Source organism: Pan troglodytes, chromosome 9 (genome assembly GCF_028858775.2).
Source record: "Pan troglodytes isolate AG18354 chromosome 9, NHGRI_mPanTro3-v2.0_pri, whole genome shotgun sequence".
Lineage (NCBI taxonomy): Eukaryota > Metazoa > Chordata > Mammalia > Primates > Hominidae > Pan > Pan troglodytes.
Genome location: NC_072407.2, coordinates 130,289,020 through 130,306,969, shown reverse-complemented (window position 1 = coordinate 130,306,969; position 17,950 = coordinate 130,289,020). Strand labels below are relative to the sequence as shown.

Genomic DNA, 17,950 nt, shown 5'->3' with positions numbered 1-17,950 from the left:
ATGTAATATAATGCCTCTACCACTACATTATCACCCCAGCAGGGTCTGAAGACACACCTTTTAAATAAATGCATCAATATTTGTTGAATATTCATACTTAGTAGGATAAATAAAAACTATAAATAAATATATCAGTCTATATCAGGTTTTATTTTCAAAGGAATTTCAGTGACTCATTTACTAAAAACTAACTTTGGGTTTCAGACTATTTTGAGTTTTGAAATAGAAGCTAAAACACTATAGGCACCCTAGTGAAAACCAAGCTGGGTTAATTAATGCTAACAGACTTTTGCTAACATCAGGTCTTAATATTTCTCAATGGTCTGATCTTTGGAGGAACAGTGGAAAAATTCCCAGAGAAAAAAATACTTAAAGGAAAAGAGATGGAGTAATTTCTCTTAAATCTACTTCCCCTGGCCCCTCCTGCTTGAATATCTCTAATATATTCTTACTATGAACTAACTTATTTGCTCTAAATTTCCAACTTTCAACAAGAAGGTGAAAACCTCCAACTTAATAGAAAAATTAGGCTGTAAGGATCCTAAGGCCATATAGCAAATGTGGGATGGAAGACTGACAATGAAATTTCCATGAGTGAGTATCATCTAATCTATGGGATAAGATGGGTTATGTTATGTTCTGATACATATGAGAGCCAGAGCTGGAAGGCGTGACTATGTCACTAAGCACCGTGTGACCTTTGGTGAATCCCATATCCTTAATGTTTCAGTCTCCCTGTCTAAAAAGTGAAAATTGGACTATCATTTTACGGTCCATGTAGGATCTGTAATTAAAACAGCTTTATTCACTACCAGGTGAATTATCGATGTGGTAGCAAATAGCTAACAATGGCATCCTCTAGTTTCTGCAGGATATCCTTCAAGAAAAAAATGCTACCCTGAAAGACACACATGGAAATTCATTTCCTCTCTCCTTTTGGACATTTTATTCTACTCATAGCATGTTGAACTATATATTAAATGTCTCCAATAAGGATTTCATTTAGATTTAATATGTCAGAATTGTAAATGTTAATGAAATGCCAAAAGAGTGATTAACAACATATGCTTTGAAGTCTCTCAAATATGTAACCCCCCAGAAATTTTATAAGAAAAATGTCCAGACATAGAACTTTACCCTGCAGTTTATTTTTTATTTTTCAGAGTCAAAATATCTCTCAAATGCTCAGTTCTGAACTAACAGAAAAACAGCAGGAGGATAAAAAAAAAACAAGGCTGAATTTCAGTCACACAGATCTCAGCAAGAAGCAAAAATAAACTCTTTAAATGATGTTCCTTTTGCACGGCTCCCAGAGGCAGGTTTGGTAAGAAATAGTTTGAAAGTATACATATTCATTCCCACTTCCCCCAACCTCTACTTTGCCCTGCTCTGTCTCTGTTGATCTTGTAACTTTTTCCATGTTAATTAAAGATTCCTGGGACTTCACTCTTTTTTTCCCTTCTCTGGGAGCCACCTAAGAACACAAATATTGAAACAGTAGCTGTCAGCTAATTTTGCATTATTCTAAATTAAGGAAAATATTCTAATTTACGGAAAACTTCTAGATCACCTAGGAGTTTAATGGTTCAAGCTCCCCCTTTATCTGTGGAATCTGGAAAAAAGCAGTGACTGTCTGTTGACACAGCTAGTTTGTAACAAAGCTGTGGTGGATCATAGGTCTAAGACCAGTACAGTTGTCCCCCAATCCCCCATGCTACCCTTTCATCCCAAATTAAAATAAGACAGTTTCCCTCGTAACTCACCAGTGCAGTAAATCCCATGCTATGGCATAGAGTGAGACAGCTTCAACCATGACATGAGCGTTATGTAGTTGGTGGGGGGGGTGGTCTTACAAGTTCAGCACCTGAGAAAAATTAAGGGGAGAATTGAAAATTGTCTCCAGCTGGGCGTTAGCATGTGCTAAACAGGGTTTTGATGTTAAAGGGTTTTAAGTGCGTGACTGGTACACCTCAGGGCAAGGCCCACTCTTCCCCGAGAATCTGTTCTTGCTTTTCTTTCTTTTCTTGTCTAATCAGTCCCATTCAGTTTTCAATTCTCTTTCTCACTTTGCAAAGTGCCAGACAAATTACTGGTATCCTCTATGAACCTCTGGTTTCTTTTTTGTTTTTGAACTCATACCCCCTTAAGAATATTTCAGGGTAAGCATTGCTCAAAACACATTTTATAAATTTTTAGGAACGTAATTAAAGCAAAGACCTTTGTATAACTTTTATGACTCTTGATGTTCCACATTCTAATTCTCTTCGGGATGTGCATATTTTCTTAATGTTGTCCTCTTATTGTTTCTCTGAAATTCTTTTTACTCTTCAGTTTCAACAACATATCTTCTGAACTATAGGTTGTTTTAAGTATTAGGATTATCAGTACAAACTTGGTGATATTCAAGTGTTTCTGAATGACAAAGAGGGCAACTTCATTCGGTTTAACCTAATGTTTTGTAAAGCCATCTGGAATACACAGTCTCATCTGAGCAGAGACATTTTTTAAAGTAGAGAAACTATGTAGAAAAACCATGATCTTTACTGAACATTATAATGTAGAAATTTAAATATTTTAAGAAAATTTTTTTTAAAATGTATTTTTGTGGTTTGCTTATGGTAGGTGATATGGTTTGGCTGTGTCCCCACCCAAACCTCATCTTGAATTGTAGCTCCCATAATTCCCATGTGTTGTGGGAGGTACCCAGTGGGAGGTAATTGGATCATGGGAGTGGTTTCCCCCACACTGTTCTCGTGGTAGTGAATAAGTCACATGAGATCTGATGGTTTTTATAAGGGATTGCTTTTTTTGCGTGGTTCTCATTCTCTCTTGTCTGGTACCATGTAAGATGTGACTTTCACCTCCTGCCATGATTGTGAGGCCTCCCCAGCCACATGGAACTGTGAGTCCATTAAACTTCTTTTTCTTTATAAATCACCCAGTCTCGAGAGTGTCTTTATCAGCAATGTGAAAATGGACTAATACAGTAGGAGTGATATATGTCTCAGTTTCAACAGTCTCCAGGTTTTGCCTTTTGCTCGGCATCCTGGCTAGTTTAGCATTAGCTCTGGATTTTTTATTCTCTAACAAAGCATTAGTATTAATGGTTGCACTAAACTGATAGGACCACATTGTTGGGTTGAGTTTGGGAGACCTCCACTTTGTACCCAAGGGTTCTGCTGTGAGCTCTTCTAGTCTATATGAGACTCACACATAGTGAAAGGAGGTCTCAGCTTGACATGTAGTTAAGGCCCTCTTTCTGGATACAGCTAATTAATGCTTCCATTTCAAGGGAGGAATGCCAGATGCTCAATGATATAATAAAGCGTGTTTAGATACGAGCAGTGTGGGGTAGTTAATTCTTTCTGGCCGTGAGTGGAGCTGGGAGAAGCTCTGGAAGTTGCTGTGCTCATGGACCCTTGCTTCACTAGCCAGTTGTGACATGGCCTGAGAGACGTGTGAGGCTGTCAGGCTTCCAGTCAGCAGGATCGACCGCAAGGGTGGGAAATTCTATTAGATGGACATGATATAGAAGCCAAGCAGTCCTGTACACTCTACAGCGTATAGAGAATGGAGTGAGTCGTGTGCATGATTTTGCTATGGTATTTTTGCTACTTACTGTATGGTATAGATCTATAGCCACTATTTCATTGCTTTGTAATACTTTTTTATTTTTGCAATAAACACTTTTGACAGAAATAAGTTAAGAAATAATCAAAATGCCTGTTTAATAACAGTTTATGTACTAAGTTTTCATTCTCAAGAAAGTTGGTGATGACTCTGTAACTTGCACCAAGTATTTGTCCAGGTGCACCATCTACCCCAGAGGCTGTGGTGCTCTCACTGACCACATAGAAACAAGAACACATAAGTCTGCTGAAGTGGCATCAGCATCTCCTAGAAAATTAGTAGTTATTTTAAGAAGATGGTACCTGAAGACAATAATTTAGTATCTGTAGTTCTAGAAGGTGCTTTTTACGTATAATGCTTGAAGCTTGACATTTCATGTATGGTTTTAAATGGCTGTTCTTCCAATTTAATTTCTTTTTGTTTTTAATTCCAAGTTTTTCTGCAGGCATAATACAAAAACCAAAGTAATAGCAACTATTGTGTTGGCCCCATGTAGAGAATAAAATATTCACTAGCAGTTACATGTTGCCAATTTTATATTAGTATATTCTACCAAGTTTCTTATCTGAATGACAGAAGACAAAAATGTTATTTGAGAGATATTTTCTCAATTCTGCCAAGATGGTATATAAGGAATACTATTCTCATGTGCACAAGAAAATTTTTTGATATATATAATGAATGCCTTAGAGCATTAGAGCTAATAGGTAAATTTAATTTTTTTGTTATAAATTTTAAATATAAAAAACTATAAATAAAAAGATGTCCTTTTCTACCTGCCATCAATTTTACAAATGTTTAAATTTTATATTAATTGACCTGAATGTCTTATAAAGTTATTACACGGTTTTTTATAAATAAGTTCTCTGAAATTTAATTGTGTTTTGGTCCAAGTCATTTGGGAATCTTTCTTTAATTAAAAAAAAATTTTTTTTGAGAGAGGGTCTACTTTTGTGGCCCAGGTTGGAGTGTATTGGTTTAATCAAAGTTCACTGCAGCCTTGAACTCCTGGAATCAAGCAGTCTTCCTGACTCAACCTCCTGAGCAGCTGGGACTACAGGTATATGCCACCATGCCTGGCTAATTTTTAAAATTTTATCATAACTGTAAATGATTTGCATACAACAAAACTTTACCTTTTGAAGATTTTAGAAAACTGCAATTACTAAAAACAAAATTTGCAAGCAGAAAGATCTTGAAAATAAAAAATACAGAAGAGGAACTGACTTTGAATACAAATGCAGGGGCTTACCTGGTCAAATGAGACTGAGAGCTCAAATAGAAGCTCTAATTCTGAAATTCAATGGAAATTTGAAATATACCTATTTGGGGGAAGATTTTTTAAATGGAACTTTTATTTTTAATTAGATGCACTTATATTCTCTAAAAGAATGGAATTAAGTTGAGATGACTTATAATTTTACAGCATTTACATTCTGTGAGACATTGAAAAATTATAAATAGAGATATGTTATTTGAAAGGTTTTAGCCTATAAAATATTTGTCAAATAAAGTAATTTGGGCTGGGTGCATTGGCTCCCACCTGTAGTCCCAGCACTTTGGGAGGCCGAGACAGGCTGATCGCTTGAGCTCACGAGATCAGCCTGGGTAACATGGCAAAACCCTCGTCTCTACCAAAACGAAAACGAAAGTGAGAACAAAAACAAAAACAAAAATTATCCGGGGGTGGTGGTGCGTGCCTGTCATCCTAGCTACTCGGGAAGCTGAGGCGAGACGGTGGTTTCGGCCTGGGAGGCAGAGGTTGCAGTGAGACTAGATTGCACTCCTTCACTCCAGCCTGGGTGATAGAGCCAGATCTTGTAAAAAAGTAAAATAAAATAAAATAAAATAATTTGGTTGGAATCCAAAAGCAGAAACTTTAAGAATCTTTGAGCTGAAATACTTACATATTTCCTTGTAAAAAAAATAGAATTAAGAATATCCCCTCTTTAGCAGAATTTGTTCTTAATTCCCCTAAGCACTTACAGTGTTTTCTCAATAAAAAGTAATATGGGCTAAAAGAAGAATTGATAATGCCAGTAGTTACAAGTTGATGAAATGAAAATTCAGCTTTTAAGCAGATTGTAGAAAACTTTAAGGAAAAACTGAAAAATAACAGTACTAACTTAATAAAATATATATTCTTCAAAAAAATACTCCTGACACAGTTTTAGAGGCAGCTATGACTAATAAACTGATTAAAGTATATAAATATATGCCAACTATATATTACTTTGCTTATGTTTTTAATATTCAGAAAATTAATATAAAGTTATCTCTATCTTTATTTTAATTAATTTATTTTTTGAGACGAGGGTCTTACTATTGCTCAGGCTGGCTTTGAACTCCTGGGCTCAAATGATTCTCCAGCCTAAGCCTCCTGAGTAGCTGGGCTCACAACATGCACCACCGCCTCCGGCTAATATAAAGAAGTTTTTAAATTTTTGCTTCAGTGCATATAAATAGATGATATTTTTGTCTTTTAGAAAGATTTTTTGGAAGTCTTTTTTAATTGAATTATGTTTACATATCTACCAATATTATACAACCAATTATTAAATCAAGGCATAACCTGTGGAACAATTTTCCTCTTCCTTTCCAATGGGCTATGTTCTCCCCTTTCTTCACCGCCATTTCCAGCTTGATCTGACCCGGAAGAATTTCTCTGAACCTTTTATCCATTATGGAGCATCCATCATCTGAATCACATACTGCCTGTAGCTTTCAGTGGTATACAACATGTTTCACAGCTTTTGTGTCCTTAAGTAAGGTTGATGCTCAAAATGTGTATTGTTGGCAATATGACCACACCATATTGAAGGAAGAAATGATAGACAGTCTAGTTCTAGATAAAGGACAGGATGGTATACAAATAAAATGTATGGCTGTGGCAAATCATGGGTTGTTAAAATCCTCTTTCTAGCAGCGGTTAAAACTTGAAATAGTTTTAGTGTTACAGATGACGTGAAAAGTTGGGTGGTGGGAGGACTTCTTTAGTTGGCCAAAAAGGATGAAAGGCAGGGCTAGGAAAAAGATATGTAAGAATATAAGAATTGAGAATAGATGTGTTCTAGAATAATCACATCGGTAAAGATGGTATTTTCGAAGCCTGTTAGGAAAAACAATGTCAACATCAAGGACATTAACAAAAAAGAAGAAGAGCTTTATTGCAACAGGAAATTGGGGAAGAGAGGAAATGGAAATGAGTTTTGAAAAAGTATATATATTTTGACAGCATTTCACCTTAGCAGAGCCTAAAATGTGATGCGTTAATGTTTATAAACAAAAACTGACTCAGAAGGAAAATCGGCAATACAGTGGTAATGCAGGAAGGAAAGGATGGATTGTTGTAAGTAATATTACATAACAAAGTTTTCAAAGGGGCTTCTCGGAGTACATCACTTCTAGTATCAGCTTTCAGAAGCAACAACAACAGAAGGCCCTAGTGATTTTAAAATGAAGTTATTGATAGAAATATGTGCTGGAAATCAAGGCACAATTACCGTTCAAAGATGTATTATTATGTTAAGAATACTTTGAATCAATCATATTTTTGTACATCTATGATAATGTCTTAAAGGGAATGTAAGCTCCCATTTCCTGTATGTGAGGCACGTTACTTGGAAATACTGGTTTTCTGACATCTTTATGTCCCAACTATCTACAGAAGTATTAAAAAACGCAAATATATAAGTAGATAAGATAGAGTTTAAACCTCATCTAGGCATGGAAAACATGGAAAGAATGACACATGTTCCTTCTGGATCACGGTTTCTGATTACGAAGGGTGAGAGAGGAGAGAAAGTTAACTCTGGCAAATAAATATCTTGAAAGTCTGATAAGCTTCTTGGCTTCTCTTATTTTAAAAAATAATTATTAGGAGGAAGCTAGGAAACCTCGATATGTTGTAGAAAGGACTTTCAGAATCAGACTTAGGAGACCTGAAATTTTTTTCCTGCACTAGATAGTGACCTTGAACAATGTAATACCCCTCTGGGTCCTAATTTCTTCACCTCTCAAAAAAGGAGTTTGAGCCCAATGACAGTTAATACGATTTCTGACACAGGATTTTAAAACCTATGTAGCGATAATATGACGCATTTATCCCAATGAGAAGATACAAGTGGTAGAGCTGATGAGAGCAAAGGAACTGTCCAGGGTGCTTAGAAACATATGGGTCCATTCATGCTCTGGAGTTATGACCAGAAGCCACAATATGACTCCATCTGTTATTGATCTAGCATTTCTACTATGTTAAACACACAGTAAGTTACTTTGTCAGTATCAAGTGGATATAATTCAATAAGAGATCAATTTCCTTTTGTTTAAGGGGATAAATTACATATTTAGAGTCACCTCTGTTCTGTCTCCAATTTGTTGCTGATCTTTAGACCAGTCATTTCATTTATTCATTATTTGGAGCAGGGAATCCTGATAGTTTTCATGGCAATATTGATTTTTCAAGAGTCATACTTGATTTTTCAAGAGTCATCTTAGGAGATATGAGAATGCGCACTTCACATCCTGCCTCTTGTTTAACCTTGTTTAACATGTAGGAGGGAGACAGAGAGACTTTGAAAAACAGGCATTTGACCATGGTTTAAAAATAAAGATAAAGGAAAGGGGAAAAGGAAGATATGTAAGGCAGATGAGGAGAGTTAATTATAATTAAGCAAGCCTCAGTGGCCGAACCAGGCTATGTTGAAAGTGGTTGGGGGCGTATGGGGAGGGGGTGGTTAAACTAGTTTGTCACAGCACGACCTTCTGCCCCAGCACTTGCTGCCACAGCTTCTTGCTCATAAGCTACCTTGCTGCAGAAATGGAGAGGAGCATGAGACTGTGATGCTGGCAAGTCGTAGTGAAATGTAAATCTACTGGGTGAAAAGAGAGGAGGTGTGAGCTCCTTGGAGCTGAGATACTTGTACCAATTCTATGTCCTGAAACTACTCTTGTGCCTGTTGCTTCTTCCCGATTCTTCCTTCATCTCATGCCCTTCCGATCTTTTTTATTCTGTGTTCTATGCTGAATTTTAAGTCACAGTTTTCATCCCATGGGCTCTGGGGCATTGGATTGTTGTGAGAATGAGTGGCTTTTCCCCCAGTTAGTCCTCTCACTGGCCCCAGGCCTGAGCTGCCTTTTCACTCTTGCATGCACAAGTGGCAGCCAGGAATTCAGTCTGGTAATTATCACAGCACCAATAGCCTCTAATTAACGCTTCTCCATTTCAGGCCTTATAGCCGAATCGCCATTTTTGTAAAGCTCACATAGAGGACTCCATGGTTTGCTGGACTTGGAGGGATATCCAATGTACTAATACCACATCAAACTCAGAGTTATTCCTTCTTTTCAGTGACTGAGACTTTATTTCTTGGCCTGCCTAACTCTTTCTTCTCTTGAGAAGTGTTTTCTCCCAAGATGCTCATGAGATCCTCATGCAAATAAACTTCTGGTAGGCAAAGTTCAAATACACCAGTTATGCACCCAGATATATGTCCTGAAATACCAGCATCCCAGTAATTGTCTAGTTCAGGTTCAAGGTGTATCCCTATATTAAAGAAATATTCTCCTCCAGGACAGAGCAAAGGGCATGTTGACAGCAGACTTTCAAGTTGCTAAATTTGCCAGGATCAATATTTAAGCTAAGGGCTGTAAGCTAGGAATCTGGCTATAGGTTCAGTGTGACAGAGGATATATTTAGTCAAGTGTGATGCCCCAAATAACAGTAATGTCATTGAGGTAATGCTGTTATGGCACAGAAGATCTCACGGAAGGGTTTGGTAAAAACTAGACAGTGTCAGGACACCGGCTTCTTAGAGAAGGATTTTGGTCTGAGGAGAGGATTTAGAGAATGCACAAGGTAAGGAAGTCTAGCCACGGGGACTTAGGAAATAGAGAAAATGAATAGGAAGTAACCAGATAGACTCATAGGTACCAGGACTCTTCCCAGGTACACTGGATTCCAGGTTACAGCAGGACCAAAGAGAGGGTAGGTAAAAGATGACTTAGAAATTCTGGGAATGTATGAACAGAAGATTTATGTTTCTGTGTACTTAGCCTGGGAACAAATGTGAAGAAACATTTTGAAGAAAGATATTTAGCTCATTTCTCACCACATTGAGCTTAAGCCTTTTATAGCGTAGTCAAAAGAGACTGTATAGTAGGTGGTCAAAAATATGGGCTTGGATTTTGCTTGAGAAAAGATGGGATTATTTGATACCCTGCATACTATTTTTAAAAAAATTTTCCTCCTACTTTCGTGTTTCTTGTTGTGTTTTTTCCCCTTTATTTAAACTACTTCTTATATAATTACTGAGTTTTCTAGGTATTTTGTAATTGGAAGGTTTTCAGATAATCAGTTTGATATGTTGTTGGAAGTGGCTTTGGCATTTATGGGCACTTAATAATAACACTATTAGGTAAGTGAATAAACCAAAGCTGAACATAAGGATTGCACATAAGGGGAAGATTCAGATGAAAGTCTCGGCAACATGGGCTGATAGAAAAGTCTAAATAAGTGGAAGGCAACCAGTGCTGGGCTGGATGACAGAAAGTAAGGGGGGTGCTGTCACATGGTAGAAGTGGTCCCTCTGATGGGGGTCCGCAGGTGAGCAGGAAGAGGTGTGAGAGGGGAGAGGTATTTGGAAGCTCTCAGGTCACTTTTAAGTAAGCAGTTTCCATCAGTGATGGGAGCAGAACCTAGATTATGAAAGATTGGGGAATGTGTGGGAGGAGATTAGAAAATAGGAGCTGGGAACAGTAACTCATACCTGTAATCCCAGGACTTTGGGAGGCCTAGGGGAGAGGACTGCTTGAGCCCAGGAGTTTGAGATGAGCTTGGGAAACATAATGAGACCCCATCTCTACAAAAACATTAAAAAAATTAGCTAGGTAGGGTGGCACATGCTTGTAGTCCCAGATACTTAGGAGGCTGAGGAGGGAGGATTGCTTGAGCTCAGGAGGTGAGAGAGAGAGAGAGAGAGAGAATAAAATAGGTATGATTATCTGAAACCTTTAAAGCTTTATGCCATTTATCACCATTGCATAACTTACAGGTGATTATCATAACATAAGAGGCTGTGGTGAATGAAGCTATTAAATTAGAACAATTTTAATTTTAACGTTAAAATGCATACAACATTGAAATGCCAGTGCCCTAATGAGGCAAGAGCCCTTTAAGCAAGAGGGTTTGGAAGGTGGTTTATATAGACATCCCTAGAATCTTTTAAGGACCATGAAATATTTATTCAAAAAGTTGTCATAACTCAATTTTTTTTCGGGAATATTTAGTTCCACTTAATGAATGCATTAAGCTCAGCTGTGTTTCTCAAAGAGCCAGCTGAAGGAAGTACAGAAGTGGGAACAGAGAAACAGAAATAGAAGACGAGCAAAGGTGAGAAAGCAAACGCAGAGCAGGAGGGGTGATGGCAGCTTCACACTGCTCATAGCGTTTGTTTACTCTCCAATCCCGGGAGTAGGTGATTTATTAAATAAGGCCCTCTGCAATCACACCGCCAACCTCTCCACTAAAAATAGCAGTGGGCTGGTTTGAACTTCATGTCAACCTCATATAAACTGGCATCAGTTGTGTCTGCTGTCCTTTGACAGTGTGAGGATTGGGACTCTCTGGGGCTGTCTATCCCTGTGCACACCTTGGCTGTGGGGCCAGTACACTCCCTTCCACCCAATTCTCATCAGCCCAGCAGAGTCCAGTTCCTGGTGGGCTGGGGAGCAACAAACAAGGCCAGGGTGATGAGGACTCATTAGTGACCTGCCTGGCTGCCAAGTGTGCTGAGGCATCAAGCTGCTTGTGGCAGTCTGTGGTTTGCTGGGAGGAGATTAATGAGGGAATAGAATAAACACGCACATTGGTTTCTGATAAGAGGAGGGCAGCCATTTCAGGACAGGCATACAGCCTGCCTCACAGTCATCACTTCCCCTGGGGCCCATGTAAACACACACACTCACATGTGCTGATGCAGACTTCTTCTCAGCCCCAAACACAGCCAGCTGATAGGGAGGAAGGCCAAGATATAGGAAACATTTCTTTCCTCAGATCTTCAAACTCAATTATACCCATCCAAGAAACGAAATAGATCTTCTTATAACATGAGCTTAAAACTTGATTAACAGTAAGTTGAATTGGCAAACACATTTCTGCTGAGGATGTTGATTGGATAAAATATTTAAATGATTTTATACATAAAAAAATAGAGTTGGAGAGTATATGACTTATTTCAAGATTATCCAACAGTAGTGCTAATGTTTCTTTGGGAGACATGGACATTTTTGTGAATCTGATGAAAGCTAGAGACAGTGTCCCCAGAAAAATGAGTGCATGCATGCGCACACACACACACATACACACACAAACACACACAGCTAGAAAGAGATAGAGACAGAGACAGAGATAGACCTACCAATGCCATTTCAGGAGGGTTGTATTGTCTCTGAAGCTCATTTAAGGACTCCAAAATGGGTTCAGAATAGAAATCCTGGCCTAGCATATCATGGAAAATCTCACGTGGGTTAGAGAAATCTGAAAATTTGGTGAGAGCGCCCTACTAAGAATTTTACTAGGTACTTGATGGATATTATTTCTACTTTTAATAATGATTCTGCAAGGTAGGCACCATTTACCTCCCTTTTACCAATGAGAATATTGTGACTGAGAGAAGCAAACTGACTTAGGGAGACGAGGTTTCCTAGTGCTTAGGAGCCTGGGCTCTGATGTCAAATTACATGGGTTCTAATTCCGTTTTTTCCACTGATCAGTTAGAAGATTCCAGACAAGTTTCCCATCCCTTTGTGTCTCAGGTTCTTCAGCTGTCAGTGGGAATAATGATGGAACTTATTTCATAGGCTCTTATGAAGATTAAATAATATAAGACAAGCTAAGTGCTTAGAACATTGACCTGGGCACAGTGAGCATGAGATACATTTTGTTGTAATCGCTGTTTAGGTCAAGGATCATAAAGCTATAAGTGGAGGAGCCAAAAATCAAACCAAGTTTTGTCTGGCTGGAGCCTGTACACTTTCCTCCACACCTCGCAAGTTTCTAAAACCTGTTTTACATTTGGCCTTTGGCAAATCATGTAATGTTTCCAAACTTGAGTTTCTGCATCCATAAGATATAGGCAATGATAATAATAATAAAACACCTTCCTACTTTTTTGGAAGGATTAAATATGACAACAATAAGTACATTTTAGTAAACTGTCAGGTACTGTGCGAATATCCAAGGTTGTTACTATCAATGATGAAAGGATAAATCTAACTCAAACAAAGGGCTTTGTGTTTTCACTTCTACACTTATGTTCATAGAATTAAATTTGTATCATGTGCAATCACCTTCAGATCTATCTTGGATTACACAAGTCATTGGGCAGGGGGTGGTCACGGTTCTGAAACAAAAATTCTATGATCTTCATGACTCTTAAGGAGATAAGGTAGGGTTTAACCACCCCACTGGACTTTCAATAACATTTGGCTAAGGTAGGAAGAAAAAACACATACACTAAATGATTTTATTAAAACAAGTGTTTGAGGGTCACATATATGTTTATTCCAAAATTGAAAGAACATATTAGTAGCCAACAAGTTCATTATGTTGGCACAGAAGCTTATACTTTTTTAAACATCAAGTTCATTGTCCTCAGCTGGAATGCATGATTTCAGTTACTTTTCAAAAGGTCAGTTTATTTCTGTGAGTAATATTTCTGCAATGCTAAGAATCAGAGGCCAAAAGGGGAAAGAGGACAGGGCCTGTGGGACAGATTATAGTCCTGTCTGGGATCCCTTAGGGAAACTTAGAAACCAGAGATTAGCTGTCTTAAAGTGGAGACTTCCACTCTGGAATGGCATTACGATGTTGAAAGAGACCCATTTAATCAAATTTAGTTCTATCTTGCTCATGGAGTCTAATTCCCTTGATATCAATTCAGGTCTTCTCTCTGCCAATTCATGTCTATTAGCTCCTTCAAAAAGTAAGTCATAGTATATCATCAATTGACCAGGCACCTACTGAATGCCTAATACTTACTAGGCAGAGGGCTTATGTATGCACTATTCTCAGACAAAAGGTATGGGTTCTGCTTTCAAGCTGTCCATCCTGATGGAGAGGAGACAGACTGCCAAAAACCAATCACGGGACCTGCAAGGTGGAGCTCAGTAAATATCTGTTGAAGGAGTGGTTCCATGTTAGTAAAAGTACAAGGTGTTATGGGAGAAAGGCTGCTCAGAAATGATCTCTTCTGGTCGTAGGTGGTGATCAGGGAATAATTTTCAAGGGAGATGCCAGATTTTGACAGAAATGCAGGAATTTTCTGGGTGGGAAGGGCATGAGAGCTGTGTGGGGAAGTCATAAAAGTACAGGTAAGCTGCAGGGTGGTCCCTCAAGCAGACCTGCTTTATTGAGGCTTCATGCGGGAGCAGGGAAGAAAAGGCAGCTGGCAAGGTGCACAGCGGGCAGACAGTCCCAGCTTTAATTTGTCTGTACTGCTGAGAAACTCAGTCTCTTTCTTTCATTCATCCCCTCAGCGCTTCACACTCACAGGGATGACTGACATTCTGCCCACGTGGGCAGAGTCTTTGACACAGAGCCTAAGTGGTTTATGTTTGTCCTTCATGGCAATGCTGCCTTCTTCCATGGGTGGCTGAGGGCTGGGAGGTCAAGGTGGGAGGCTGGTGGTTTTACTTCAGCTGTACCTGGTGAGCATGGTCAGGAGGCAGATTAGGGCTCCTGCCAGCACTCACCTGAGTTGAAGAGGGGTGACTGCTTGAACTGCCACTCCAAAGGAGTGAATACATAAACATAATAAACAAGGAAGGGATGAAAACAGAGACCGGAGCCACAGAGCTGAGCCATGGGGACCTACAGGAGGATTGATGTAGACGCAGGGAGAGGATGGCAAGTCAGGAGGAATGTCCTGGGCTGCTCTCAGATACTTGTGATGGCTTTTAAAGAATAGTCTGTGGCTTCCTACAGGGACATGCTGAGATCAGTCAAAGGGAACATTATGAAGTGGATGATTCCACCTCCCTTATGGGCTTCCATGCGGTGACATCCTATGCCTATCTATCAAGTTTGTTATGATTTTTTCAACGCCTGTAATTCCTAACTGGATTGTAAATTCCACAATGCAGGCATTGTGGTTCCTTCTCTGATGCAGGATTGTCAGTACTTAACGTAGTAGGTGCTCAATAAATACTACTGCAAGAATCATTGCATGAGTGTACAGGTGGTTGCCCTCCCCTTTCCGGCCCTTCAGAATATATCATTCACAGTTTTGGTGAGACAAATAAGAATGAGTGAAATCTTGGTGAAAACTTGGATCCATGGGAGCTCTTTCCCTGAAAAAAAGGAGTTGATAGGCTCTTCTCTCTTGAAAGGAGCTGCCGCCTTTTGAAGCTGGGCCGGGGGAACTGAAGAGGATATTGCCCATTCGTCTACCAAAGAACACCATCCTCCTAGAACTTCTTTTCTCACACTGGCCAGCACTGGGTATTTAGTGCAGCAGACACTCAGGAAATGCTTGTCGAATTGACTTTTTAATGTGCCATGCGAGAAAACAAAAGGTAAGACATTTCAGATTCTTCTGAAATGAAGGAATAAATTTGCATAAAGATCATAAGAATGAAGAATAATTTTTTACAAGTATAAATTTAGATGTGGAGCTTCATGCTGACTTCATTTTCTATATGGGATCCTGAGCCCTAGTGGGTGAAATACCTTGTTTGCCTGTGGTCATGGAAAGACCCAAGGCTTGAACCCAAATCTTGGAGCCCCTCTCCCACTCAGCATTTCCCATTTTCAGGAGAGGGAAGGTAAGCACACCTGTACTATGACTGGAAAACAGAGGCCGAGGTCAGGGAAGCAGTTGAATAAAGAGCCCAGGGTGTGCACCTTATGAGCCTTGATTTCCTCTTGGCTTTGAAGTTGTCTCCAAGGCTTTGAGAGTTTTCTTTTATTCATGCACACACAGCTCCATAATTCCAGACAGCTCTCCAGCTACACACACATATCTATAATTTCCACAGCCAGCTTTGATGGATATCCATGCAGCCACATGTTCCCCCATTCATGCTTTTTCTTTCTCTTAAATATTTATAAAGGTTCACAAGCAGAAATAAAAGCCCCTCAGATTCAGAGCCAACTAAAAATAGCATTTCTGTCCCATGCCAGGCAATCTGGCATCAATCAGGCCATCAGAAAGATGCGAGAGAGGAGAGAAGAGAAGCTGATAACCTTTTATCCAGTTTTTTGGTCATCTCCCTCTGTTATTAATAAGTTAGCAAGACTGACAGCTCGGGATGCAACCCAGATGTTTTTGGATTCCTGCTGCTGAAGATAGCTGCTTTTTTTTGGGTTCTCTGATAGCATGTGTCCATGAGGAGAGAGGGCTTTGAACTAGCTAATTGCCAGAACACTCTGGTTATTGGGCAAAGGGAAGAATGGGTGGAATCTTCAGGATGGGATGGGTGGGGGTACTTCATGAGCTCTTTAGATAACTGCCATTTCTGTGAGGTGGATTTAGGCTTAGCTTTAGGCAATGTGCATGGGGCTGGCATTGGCTATTGCAAGTGATAATCTGTGCCTCTGCTTACTACTGTCCCCAGGAGAGGAGGCTGGGCTTGAAGTGAAGGTGCGGAGGATGCAGAGGCACACAGAACCAGTAAAGAGGACTTCTGAACAGGAGGAAGTATAACTGTGGGTTTTGGATAGGAGCTTGATATACATTTAGAGAAATAAATATAATTCAATTTTATGAGATATTTCTAGGGCTTGTTTAAGAACATATAGAAAATAAATGAGAAATTGTACCACCGATTCTTTGGGGGGATTTACCAGTGTAGAGTTATTTTAATCTGTGCATCTTCAGCCCATGCTGTGTCTCACCTACATAAGCCCACAGCTATGACACCTGTCAGGACTTCTCAAATTTGTGGAATATCTACCCTCAGTCACATTCAAGGAAAACATCAATAAAGTAAATGGGCAATGCAATTTTAAGGCTTAGATCTGCCACTCAAATGTGGCCTTGGAGAAGTTACTTTCTTCTATGGACCTTAATTTCTCTATTCTCAAAGTGAAGTGTTGCACTGGATAATAATTTTATGTTTTTCAACATGGACATTTAACATTTTTTGATTCTCCAGGCAGTGGATCTCTGGAGGCTGCCTGGAATCCATGACACTGACACTGGCCGCTCAGGCCTGCAGGGAGCCACCTATGCAGGGAATGCCAACCTGAGACAAAACCAAAGGTGGGATAAAGCCTTCATGCTTCCCAGCCTCTCCAATCATGTGTAGAGCTTCTCCTCTTCCCTTCACTCAGATCTTTACACCCATAATTCTCACAGTTCTTTCACAATGATGCCGAAATTATCTAGGAAAAATTTATTTCCTAGATTTAAATTACCTAAATTTGGAATTATCTAGAACAAACTACAGCCTGCAGGCCAAACCCAGCTGCCTTCTTTTACAAATGCAGCCATGTGCGGCATAACATTTTTGTTAATGACAGACCACATATGTGACAGTAGTCCCATGGGATCATAAAGCCATGTTTTTACTCTGTCTTTCTTATATTTAGGTATGTTTAGATGTACAAATACTTACCATTGGGATACAGTTGCCTACAGTATTCAGTACAGTCACACGCTGTATGGATTTATAGCCTAGGAGTGATAGTCTACACCATACAGCCTAGGTATGTAGTAGGCTTGTTTAAGTATACTCTGTGATGTTTGCAAATGATTCTATCACCTAAGATATGTTTCTCAGAATGTATCCCCATTGTTAAGTAATACATGCCTGTAAAGATGTTTTGGAATACAGCCACACCTATTTGTCTGTGGTACTTTCTAGCTATAATGTCAGAAATGAGTAGCTGATAGAAACTGGAAGAACAACAATGTCCAAAATCTTTTCTATCTCATCTTGTACAGAAAAAAAGATTGCTGATATCTGGTCTAGGATAATAGCAATTTAGGGATTACACAGGTCCTCTAGTCATTCCTTCCCTCCTCCATCCCGCATCCCCTTGAGGTGGGGGACATTTAGACCTTGGTGAATGCCTTCTAGACATGCAGCTCACAAGCCCTCAAAGTAGTTATTACTTTATGGCCTAATTCCAGTTTTAAGAATTTTTTTCTCCCTTTGGACGCATATATTTTCCTCTTCTGCTTTCCATGTGTTTGTAATTGACCTACCTCTGAAACCACTGGAAATAAGTTTGATCTGTCTTCAACATTGTGCTGCCACAGTTGTTTCAATATTTGGATTTTTCTCAATAAAACTTCATGCTTCACTGTCTGTGATG

The 17,950-nt window shown here is 39.2% G+C and overlaps 1 long non-coding RNA gene across 1 annotated transcript; it reads right to left on the bottom strand.

The window, feature by feature from the left end:
* Positions 1 to 1,180: 1,180 nt before the first annotated feature.
* On the bottom strand, positions 1,181 to 17,354 carry LOC112204818 (uncharacterized). The gene is made up of 3 exons (XR_002938577.3): positions 17,248 to 17,354; positions 1,764 to 1,864; positions 1,181 to 1,474 (listed from the first exon to the last, which is right to left on the bottom strand). It is a non-coding gene; the product is annotated as an uncharacterized LOC112204818 (long non-coding RNA).
* Positions 17,355 to 17,950: the final 596 nt, after the last annotated feature.